The sequence below is a fragment of the Callithrix jacchus genome, chromosome 1 (assembly GCF_049354715.1).
Source record: "Callithrix jacchus isolate 240 chromosome 1, calJac240_pri, whole genome shotgun sequence".
Lineage (NCBI taxonomy): Eukaryota > Metazoa > Chordata > Mammalia > Primates > Cebidae > Callithrix > Callithrix jacchus.
The window spans coordinates 41,776,126-41,787,086 of NC_133502.1; the positions used below are offsets into that span (position 1 = coordinate 41,776,126).

Here is a 10,961-nt window from a genome sequence, read left to right on the forward strand (position 1 = left end):
GATCACCACCAATTCCTCGGAAATACAAACAACCTATGCACATAAACCAGTAAACCTGGAAGAAACGGATAAATTCCTGGATGCCTGCACACTCCCAAGACTAAGCCAAGAAGTTGAAACCCTGAATAGACCAATAACAAGGTCTGAAGTTCATTCAGCAATTAATAGCCTACCAACCAAAAAAAGTCAACGTCGAGAGGGGTTGGTTCACAGCTGAATTCTACCAGACATACAAAGAGGAGCTGGTACCATTCCTGTTGAAACTATTCCAAACAATACAAAAAGAGAGGATCCTGCCTAACTCTTTCTTTGTTTTGAGACCAACATCATCCTGATACCAAAATCTGGAAGAAACACAACTAAAAAAGAAAACTATAGGCAAATATCCATGATGAACATTAATGCAAAAATCTTCAATAAAAGACTGGCAAACGGAATCCAACAGCACATCAAAAAGCTTATCACCATGATCAAGTAGGCTTCATACCAGGGATGCAAGGCTGGTTCAAAATATGCAAATCTCTAAACGTAATTCACCACATAACAAGAACCAAAGGCAAAAACCAAATGATTATCTCAATAGATGTAGAGAAGGCCTTCAACAAAACTCAACAGCCCTTTATGCTAAAAACTCTCAATAAACTAGGTATCGATGGAATGTATCTCAAAACAATAAAAGCCACTTATGACAAACCCACAGCCAATATCATACTGAATGGGCAAAAATTAGAAGCATTCCCTTTAAAAACTGGCACTAGACAAGGATGCCCTGTCTCACCACTCCTATTCAATATGTATTGGAAGTTGTAGCCAGAGCAATTAGGCAAGAAAAAGAAATAAAGGGCATTCAATTAGAAAAAGAAGTCAAATTGTCCCTATTTGCAGACAAATGATTGTATATTTAGAAGACCCCATCATCTCAGCCCAAAACCTCCTTAAGTTGATAAGCAACTTTGGCAAAGTTCTCAGTATACAAAAATCAATGTGCAGAAATCACAAGCATTCCTATACACCAATAACAGACAGCCAAATTATGAGTGAACATTCACAACTGCTACAAAGAGAATAAAATACCTAGGAATACAACTAAAAAAGGAGGTAAAAGATCTCTTCAAGGAGAACTATCAACCACTGATCAAGGAAATGAGAGGAAACAAACAGATGGAAAAACATTCCATGCTCATGGTTAGGAAGAATCAATATGGTGAAAATGGCCATACTGCCCCAAGTAATTTATAGATTCAATGCTATCCCCACCAAGCTACCACTGACCTTCTTCACAGAACTGGAAAAAACCACTTTAAACTTCATATGGAACCAAAAGAGAACCTGCATAGCCAAGACAATCCTAAGCAAAAAGAACAAAGTTGGAGGCATCATGCTACCTGACTTCAAACTATACTCCAAGGCTACTGTAATCAAAACAGCATGGCCCTAATACCAAAACAGAGATATAGACCAGTGGAACAGAACAGAGGCCTCAGAAGCAACGTCACACATCTACAACCATCTGATCTTTGACAAACTGGACAAAAAGAAACAATGGGGAAAGGATTCCCTGTTCAATAAATGGTACTGTGAAAACTGCCTAGCCATATGCAGGAAGCTGAAACTGGACCCCCTCCTTACACCTTATACAAAAATTTACTCCAGATGGATTAAAGATTTAAACATAAGAACCCTAGAAGAAAAAACCCTAGAAAACATAAAAAAACAAACAAACATAAAAATCCTAGAAGAAAACCTAGGCAAAACCATTCAGGAGATAGGCACAGGCAAGGACTTCATGACTAAAACACCAAAAGCAATGGCAACAAAAGCCAAAATAGACAAATAGGACCTAATTAAACTTAAGAGCTTCTGCACAGCAAAAAAACAATCATTAGAGTGAATTGGCAACCAAAAGAATGGGAAAAAATTTTCACCATCTACTCATTAGACAAAGGGCCAATATCCAGAATCTATGAAGAACTAAAGCAGATTTACAGGAAAAAAGAACAAACAAATCCATTCAAAAGTGGGCAAAGGATATGAACAGACACTTTTCAAAAGACAACATACATGAGGCCAACAAACATATGGAAAAATGCTCATCATCACTGGTCATTAGAGAGATGCAAATCAAACCACATTGAGATACCATCTCATGCCAGTTAGAATGGCGATCATTAAAAAATCTGGAGACAACAGATGCTGGAGAGGTTGTGGAGAAATAGGAACACTTACACTGTTGGTGGGAGTGTAAATTAGTTCAACCATTGTGGAAGACAGTGTGGCGATTCCTCAAGGCCTTAGAAATAGAAATTCCATTTGACCCAGCAATCCCATTACTGGGTATATATCCAAAGGACTATAAATCATTCTACTATAAGGACACATGCACACGAATGTTCATTGCAGCACTGTTTACAATAGAAAAGACCTGGAACCAACCCAAATGCCCATAGATGATAGACTGGACTGGGAAAATGTGGCACATATACACCATGGAATATTATGCAGCAATCAAAAACGATGAGTTCGTGTCCTTTGCAGGGACATGGATGAATCTGGAGAACATCATTCTCAGCAAACTGACACAAGAACAGAAAATGAAATACCGCATATTCTCTCTCATAGGTGGGTGATGAAAAATGAGAACACATGGACACAGGGAAGGGAGTACTACACACTGGGGTCTATTGTGGGGAACAGGGGAGGGACAGCGGCGGGGGGAGCTGGGGAGGGATAGCCTGGGGAGAAATGCCAAGTGTGGGGGAAGGGGAGGAAGGCAGCAGAACACACTGCCATATGTGTACCTATGCAACTATCTTGCACGTTCTGCACATGTACCCCAAAACCTAAAATGCAATAAAAAAAAAAAATCCTGAGAGCGAAGTAAAAAAAAAAAAAGAAGACAAAAAATGGGGCCAAGAAACATATAAAAAAAGGCTCATTATCATTGGTCATTAGAGAAATGCAAATCAAAACCACATTGAGATACCATTTCACGCCAGTTAAAATGGCAATCATTAAAAAATCTGGAGACAACAGATGCTGGAAAAGATGTGGAGAAAAAGGAACATGTTTACACTGTTGGTGGGAGTGCAAATTAGTGCACCTATTGTGGAAGACAGTGTGGCAATTCCTCAAGGAACTAGAAATAGAAATTCCATTTGACGCAGCAATCCCATTACTGGGTATATACCCAAAGGATTATAAAATTGTTCTATCATAAAGACACGTATGTTCATTGCAGTGCTGTTTACAATAGCAAAGACCTGGAACCAACCCAAATGCCCATTGATGACAGACTGGACAAAGAAATGTGGCATATATACACCATGGAATACTATGCAGCCATAATAAATGATGAGTTCATGTCCTTTGTAGAAACATGGATAAATCTGGAAACCATCATTCTCAGCAAACTGACACAAGAACAGAAAACCAAACAATGCATGTTTTCACTTGTAGGCGGGTGATAAACAATGAGAATACTTGGGCACAGGGAAGGAAACACACTCACAGGGGGAGGTGGGGAGTGGGGGGAGGGGAGGTGGGACAGCGGGTGGGGGGCAGGGAGGAGGGGGATGGATATTATCGGGAGAAATGCCTGATGTAGGCAACAAGGAGGGGTGGGGGGTATGGAGACAGCAAACCACCATGGCATGTATGTACCCATGCAACAATCCTGCAAAATACAGGATGTACACATGTACTCCAGAACCCAAATAGAATTTTTAAAAACAGGGGGGAAAGGAATGAGCATTTCAGGCTAAAGAGAAATAATACTAGATAAAAATTTAGAATTACAGGATGGAATGAAGGATAGATGAAATATAAAAATGTGGATAAATATAAAATATATTTTTTTCTAATTTTCTAACAGACAAAGCAAACATACTCATCTGGGGTGATTTACTGAAGCTTACTTTATATCAAGCACTGTGTCCTAAATGTTTTACAATATTAATTCATCCCTACAATAACACAAGATGCAGAGATGTGCAGGAGCATGTCCACGGTTACAATTAGTAGCTGGCTAGAGTGCAATGGGTAAAACTGGAATTTCTGGAATTAAACAGACCTGGATTCAAATCTCATCTTTCCACTTACTAGCTGAATGCATTTGGTAAATTTTCTTAATACTTTAAATATCAGTTTCTTGTCTAAAAAATATGCATAACATCATCTATTAAGTTGTGAAAATCAAATGAAGTTGATATAATCATATAAAAAACATTATACCAAACCTGGGCACCTTGTAAGCTCTCCACAGACATTAGCTTTTATTACTATGTGATCTGGGATTTGAACTTGGTACTGTCAGACTATAAAACCCATCACCAGACTTAACCAGTGCACCATACTATCTCTATCCCTCAGAGTACAGCTCTAAATCAGGAGAAATGCAAGAAGAAAAAAAACAAAAACAAACTCCTTCCCTGTTAGGGAATTGAGAGTATAGAAAATGCAAATGTCCCTGCCAAGTTAAAGAAGAAAAAAAATCTGCTACTATCTTTGATTCCATCTTCACACAGCCTTTCACGGTTTTGTTACAGCAGCACTTTTTCTCTACCAAAACAAAGCAAACAGGCCATCACCAAAGACGTGCATCTCAGAAAAGTGAATGATATCAAGCATTTGAAATTGTTAGGACGAAAGTATTTTCCTTGTTCTGGCTAGTTTTGCTGTGTGTGTTTTACATTTTAAGACAAATCAATCGATATGATGACCCCATAAAATTTGTTATTATTTTGCTTTCTTTTTTGGCTTTTTGAAAGGGTTGTAAGCAGCAAGGAAGCTTTCCATCTATGAAAATGAGCATCTCTAGTAGTCACTAAATTTTAGTAGATGTTACAAAAATTTTGCATTTGTTTTGCTATCCATGTGATTTTTAAATGGTTCAATTCTAGGCCCTTATATGTCCACTGAAAAAAATTAATGGGCTTCTAGTATATGCCTGGCATTGTGTAAGGCATTAGGGGACTGATATGATTTGACTGTGTCCCCACCCAAACATCGCCTTGAACTATAGTTCCCATAATCCCCATGTGTCATGGTAGGGATCTGGTGGGAGGTAACTGAATCACAGGGGCAGTTACCTCCATGCTGTTCTTATGATAGTGAGTTCTCATGAGATCTGATGGTTTTAAAAGGGGCTTTTCCCCTTCTGCTTGGCACTTCTCCTTCCTGCCATCATGTGAAGAAGGCTGTGGTTGCATGACCTTCTACCATGACTGTAAATTTCCTGAGGCCTCCCCAGCCATGCTGAACTGTGAGTCAGTTAAACCTCTTTCCTTTAAAAATTATCCAGTCTTGGGTACATCTTTATTAGTAGCATGAGAACAGACTAATACAGGGACATACACAAAAGTATAGACATCTAGATATGACAATCTGGGAGAGGAGTTAGAGAATCTGCAAGTAATAATTTATATTCACTATGACACCTGCTATGGCTTAAAGATTAGGGCAAAAGGAAATGGGAGGATAGAGGAGAATTTTAAAATGCCTTTGCTGTGAATTGAGTATTGACATACATAGGGGAGCTCCTCAGATCTTCGTTCACAAAATAGTTAAGAGGCCGGGCGCGGTGGCTCAAGCCTGTAATCCCAGCACTTTGGGAGGCCGAGGTGAGTGGATCACGAGGTCAAGAGATTGAGACCATCCTGGTCAACATGATGAAACCCCATCTCTACTAAAAATACAAATATTAGCTGGGCATGGTGATGCGTGCCTGTAATCCCAGCTACTCAGGAGGCTGAGGCAGGAGAATTACCTGAACCCAGGAGGCGGAGGTTGCAGTGAGCCGAGATCGCGCCATTGCACTCCAGCCGGGTAACAAGAGCGAAACTCCGTCTCAAAAAAAGAAATACACATTCTAAACACACTAAGATCCTTAAGAAGCATACATGGGGTACTGTTTTGAAAGTAAAGCAACGTTCTATTAGGTTTTTAAAATGCTCATCTTAAAATTTAGCCTTTTCTGGTCCATATTAAGTTGCTCTGACATTCTATAAATGAATAAGCTAAAAATAAACATAATATTGATATGTTTAAAGTATATTTTCTGTCTGAATTCTTCACAAGATTAAAAGAAAGTGGAGTACATTATAAAGTAGGTTTTGGCATCAACTCAATTACATACATTTTATAAGATGAGACTAAATCAAACAACTTTAGATAAACTGTGATAACCTAAATTAACAACATAGGTTATTAGTCAACAAACCTGTCACATATATCTGTTTTAGTTTGGCTTAACTTTGGAGATACTTTTTGGTTTTACCTTGGCAGAAATTAGAAAATGGCCTTGCATCCTATTTATTTACTTTGAATGTATTTCTCACGGCGGACATGCTGCTTAAGAAAACAGGTGTTTCAGCACAATCCCTGGGAGAGTCAACTTAAATTTAATGTGATTTTGCCTAAAGAATCAAATAGAGTATTAATGCCTTGTTTTGACACAGGTTGGTAGATGGCATTTACTTGGATTTAAGTGAATGATTTGTCATTAACTTAAATCCAAGTAAATGCCATCTACCAACCTGTGTCAAAACACCCATGATTTTTACACCAGTCTATTAAAACCTGCCAACTCAAAAATAAAAAAACCTGCCAACTCTTTGAAACCACTAATGTTGTCAATATCATGCTTTGAAGTTTGGAGGCTTTGGTAATATAGGATAAAATCTAAAGAAAATTATTTTACCACTTCAGCACATCATTGGATCTTTCCTTAGTGAGTATGGTTCACTTCTCACACAACCATAGTAATAATAATAAATGCCATGGACATTCTGAGTGTATATTTAAAGAAAGGATGAGAAGAAGAGACAAATAGCAGCATTTTGATAGTATTTCTGTCCTTCCAAAGGGGCTGAAAAACACTGATATTGCTGAATTGATATGCAAATCTGAATGTTCTACTTTATTCATCTAGCTGTGAGCAAAAACTAGAAAACTCAAGACAGCAAATGCCACTTAACTCTGGATTATTCAGTGTGGAGTGCATTTTAGGGTGAAACTAAAGAAGAATAGGTTTTCCTTGCTTTTTCTCCCCAACTGACAAAGAAAAATCAAGCAACCTCCTAGAATTAGAGTTCAATGATAGGTAGCCATTTCAGAGAGGTCTGAAGACCTGGTAGATGGATAATGACCAGTTCAGGATGCTGACGGCTTACACCTGTGGCAGAGGACTGCCCACGCTCCGTGTTTGTTTCTCACTATGAGAGCAAGTATTAAGCTGGATTTAAAATTCTGATGACTCAAAATATCACCTTCCTCTCAGGGCATCTTCTCCACCATTGTAATTAACCATAAAATGGGCCCCCTTTACTCCAGGACAGGGACACCTTGCAGCCTCCTGCCCCTCCTAGCCCACACTTAGATTTAGGAGCTGCGAGGCCGGGTGCGGTGGCTCACGCCAGTAATACCAGCACTTTGAGAGGTAAGGCAGGCAGATCATGAGGTCAGAAGATTGGGATCATCCTGGCCAACATGGTGAAACCCCATCTCCACTAAAATACAAAAAATCGGCCAGGTGTGATGGCACACACCTGTAGTCCCAACCACTTGGGAGGCTGAGGCAGGGGCATCACTTGAACCCAGGAGGCGGAGACTGCAGTGAGAAGAGATTGCACTACTGTGCTCCAGCCTGGGTGACGAGAGTGAAACTCCATATCAAAAAAAAAAAAAAAAAAAAAAATGTTAGAAGCTGCAGGAAGAGAGCTCTGTCTTGAAATATTCTTATTTCTGTTAAGGCCTAGTGACCTTTGAAGTGTGTCTAATTTGTTGTCTCATTTACTGTCAAGCTTTACTCACTCCTTTGGTTGGATTTTGACTAAGTGAAGATCTTTCAAAATTTATGTTTAGCCCAGGCACAATGGCTCACGCCTGTAATTTCGACATTTTGTGAGGCCAAGGCAGGAGGATTGCTTGAACTCAGGACCTCAAGACCAGCCTGGGCAACATAGGGAGACCCTGTCTCTACAAAAAAATAAAAAACACGGTTGGGTGTGGTGGCATGTGTCAGTAGTTTCATCTACTTTTGGGGCTGAGGTGGGAGGATCACCTGAGCCTGGGAGGTGGAGGCTGCTGTGAGCCACGATCACGCCACTGCACTCCAGCCTGGGCAACAAAACAAGACCATGTCTCAAAAAAAAATTATATATATATATATGGATAAATAGATTATATGTATATGTTCAAATGCCTAGAAATACATCAAGAAATTGGATACATTCAAATATAATGGGTAATAGTATCAATGATTGCTCTGCAAAGGAAATTGTGGAATCATTTTTATTTGTTCCGAGTATAACTGTTTGATGTTAGAATTTGGCATTCCCTGGTGGGAAATCTATTATAGGGATGTTCTGCCAAGATAAAGGAAGGAAGAAATAAGCACCACACCCCAGTAAGACTATATAGAGGCTTTAAAAAACACTTTTAAAAATAGCTTGTCTGATGATAGAATCAATTGACCTTAAGGAATATTTCCTAATCCTACTGCCATGAGGTGTTCGTTTCCAAATTTGTATGGCCATCATTCTGACGGTAGTCCCATTTCTCTCTTCTAGGTTTCCCAAATCCTGCTCCTAGCTCTGCTGTGGGAGGGGGCTGCTTTCCACGTGTCCATCGAGCTGCTTTGAATCAGGAGCACAGTTGCATCATGAACATCAGTCCTTGCCTTTCTATAGCCTGCCATAAAAAGTGTCTCTTACTGGGGCCTCATGATGTTGCTTCAGTACACTATCAGCACTGCGAAAAGAAGAGCTTGTTCTTTCTGAAGAAGCGTCACTTACAATTTCGAGATAACTCACCAGTTAAATTCACAATTACTATTCTCTAAATTGACAGAAAAGTGATACGCTGAATGTCAACTGATAAGAACCTGTCTTCTAACAGACATGAATCATAAAGAGCAAGGAAAAAAACCCATTTCTGAACTTCCCTTTACTGGTTTCCCTTGATGGATATATACAAACCAGAATAATATTCGGAAATCCTGGAAGTTCTCTGTCTTAGTCTGTTTGGGTTGCTGTAACAAAATACCATGGGCTAAGTAGTTTATAAACTACAGAAATATATGTCTCACAGTTCTAAAAACCGAGAAGTCCAAGACAAAGCTCAGGCAGATGTGGGTCTGGTGAGCCACCATTTCCTGGTTCATAGATGGTGGCCTCTCACTGTGTCCTTCCTCATAAGGTGGAAAGGAGAGAACTCTGGTCCTTTCAGCCCCTTAGCAGGGTACTCATCCCATTCTCGAGGTCTCTACCCACATAACCACATCACCTCCCATAGGTCCCACCGTCTAATGCCATCACATTGGTGATTAGATTTCAACATATGAATTTGGTGGGGTATGCAAACATTCAAACCATAGCATTTTCCAAGGACTGCTTTGCAGTTTCCTATTCTCAGATGTACACCTTCATACTGTAACAGATCTGAAAGTGTTGGATAGTTTGAATGAATGCTGATCATGCAAAAAAGGCACGTATCTTTTTTTGATCATAATTTGTTAGAATTATCTGTGAACAGGGAAAAGATATATCAGATGCTTTTAATAAGCTAGAAAAAAAGCCAAATATTCCTCCCTTAGATAAGTAGAAATGAAGGACTGTCTTACCTATTAGGCCTTGATTGTAAGTCATTATCTCACAGGGGTCTGTGTTACGTAACTAGGTCCAACATCAGGTCAGCAAGAGCTTTTCCTCTAGCAGATTGATGTATGTATTTGCCTAACAGATGATTTAAACACATATTCTCTGTAAAGCTGTATGGCTTCTCTAGGAGTACAGAATACAGATTTCAATGCAAAAAGGTCTTTGTCCCGGATAATAACTTAAAGATTCATCAAAATTGTACAGCAAATAATGATAGGATTTCTGTCACAACACAATGCCAAGTCTGAGCTCCTGCTTCAACTTTTGCAGGTTAGTCCTTCACAGAAATACATTTATCAGGCAATATTGTTTGGGGGAAGAATATTATTATATTAATCATCTGGAAGAGGAAATTTATTTTGCATCTGAAATAAGCATAACATAATTAACCTTCTTCTGCCTTAGGTATAAGGGCTAAAAAATAATTCAAAAGCCCAGTGAATTTTAGAGTTCTAAACACCCTAAAATAGCCTAATAATGGATTTATGCATTATTTTTTCCAATAATGTAAACATTACTTGAAATATATTACTTAATTTCTATTGGCTCTAATGTAGGTGACTGTAATTATATACTCGTTGATGATGATTATTCATGGACAATCTTTATGTCTATTTTACAGTAATTTTTCTGCTCATATGATGTGCCCACACTATGCTAGATATTTCAGGGGGATAGAAAGACAAGGAAAACATAGTCATTTACACATAGGACTGGGAGAACCATGGCAAAGGATAGCACTGGAAGAGATTACAACATTAACGGACACCTTGGAGGAGGAGATTTCTGAAATAAAAACTGAAGCTTGGACAGGATATTTGCAGGTAAAGCTAATGCCACAGAACAATGAGCTTTAACAGAGTCTTAGAGGCAGGGTAGTGAGAGAAAAAAAAATGTCCAGAATTGGGCCAGTGCAGTGACACACACCTGTAATCCTAGAACTTTGGGAGGCCAAGGCAGGCAGATCACTTGAGGTCAGGAGTTCAAGACCAGCCTGGCCAACATGGTGAAACCCCATCTCTACTAAAAATACAAAAAATTAGCCAGGTGTGGTGGAACGCACTTGTAAACCCAACTACCTAGGAGGCTGAGGCAGGAGAATTGCTTGAACCCAGGAGGCAGAGTTTGCAGTGAGCCGGGATCACACCACTGCACTCCAACCTGGGTGATAGAGCAAGACTCTGTGAAAGAAAGAAAAGAAAAGAGAAAGATCCCAATTCATTAGAAATAAGACTTTACAAAATGTAGATCCATTTATTAAAAAAAAAAAAAAGTTTGCATTTCCCCCCCAACTCCCAAAATGAT

At 39.2% G+C, this 10,961-nt stretch overlaps 1 long non-coding RNA gene across 2 annotated transcripts in view; it reads right to left on the minus strand.

Annotated features, from left to right (window-relative positions):
- The window catches only part of LOC118152924 (uncharacterized), a 96,910-nt gene that overhangs the window by 81,969 nt on the left and 3,980 nt on the right, over positions 1–10,961 (minus strand). The window contains exon 2 of one of the 2 annotated variants that reach the window (XR_004741963.3): positions 9,620–9,731. This is a non-coding gene — a long non-coding RNA (uncharacterized LOC118152924). Of the gene's footprint in view, positions 1–9,619; positions 10,891–10,961 lie in introns of those variants that run through there. The other variant, XR_008479818.2, reaches the window with a different exon arrangement.